General features: G+C 45.4%; 1 long non-coding RNA gene across 1 annotated transcript in view; it reads right to left on the reverse strand.

Moving 5' to 3' along the window:
* Positions 1–6: 6 nt before the first annotated feature.
* The window catches only part of LOC119588009, a 1,006-nt gene continuing 699 nt past the window's right edge, over positions 7–313 (reverse strand). Inside the window, exon 3 of the long non-coding RNA XR_005230041.1 lies at positions 7–155. This is a non-coding gene — a long non-coding RNA (uncharacterized LOC119588009). The remainder of the gene's footprint in view (positions 156–313) is intronic.

The following is a 313-nucleotide window of genomic DNA, read 5'->3' on the forward strand; positions in this document are numbered from 1 at the left end:
TATGATCCTTCTTCAGTCGTGGTGAGAAACCTACTGATTTGCTGGCTCGGTTCTAGGCCAGGGTGCTGTGAGGACCTCAGGCTATGTGAGGATCTGGGGTCCGCGATAGGGGTCCGAGAAGGGGCAGGGGCAGGGGAGGGTGACACAAAAGCAGTCTGTGGGGGAGAAATTTCGATACGGAATGTTAGAATCGGAAGCATTACCCAAATATCTCATGTGGTTGTTAATGTTTGTTGATCTATATCATTGATTAAAGAAAGAAAGAAAAAACAACGTTGGCGTTAACCTAAGGAAGTTTGCATTGATTATTAAA

Source organism: Penaeus monodon, chromosome 23, assembly GCF_015228065.2.
Source record: "Penaeus monodon isolate SGIC_2016 chromosome 23, NSTDA_Pmon_1, whole genome shotgun sequence".
Lineage (NCBI taxonomy): Eukaryota > Metazoa > Arthropoda > Malacostraca > Decapoda > Penaeidae > Penaeus > Penaeus monodon.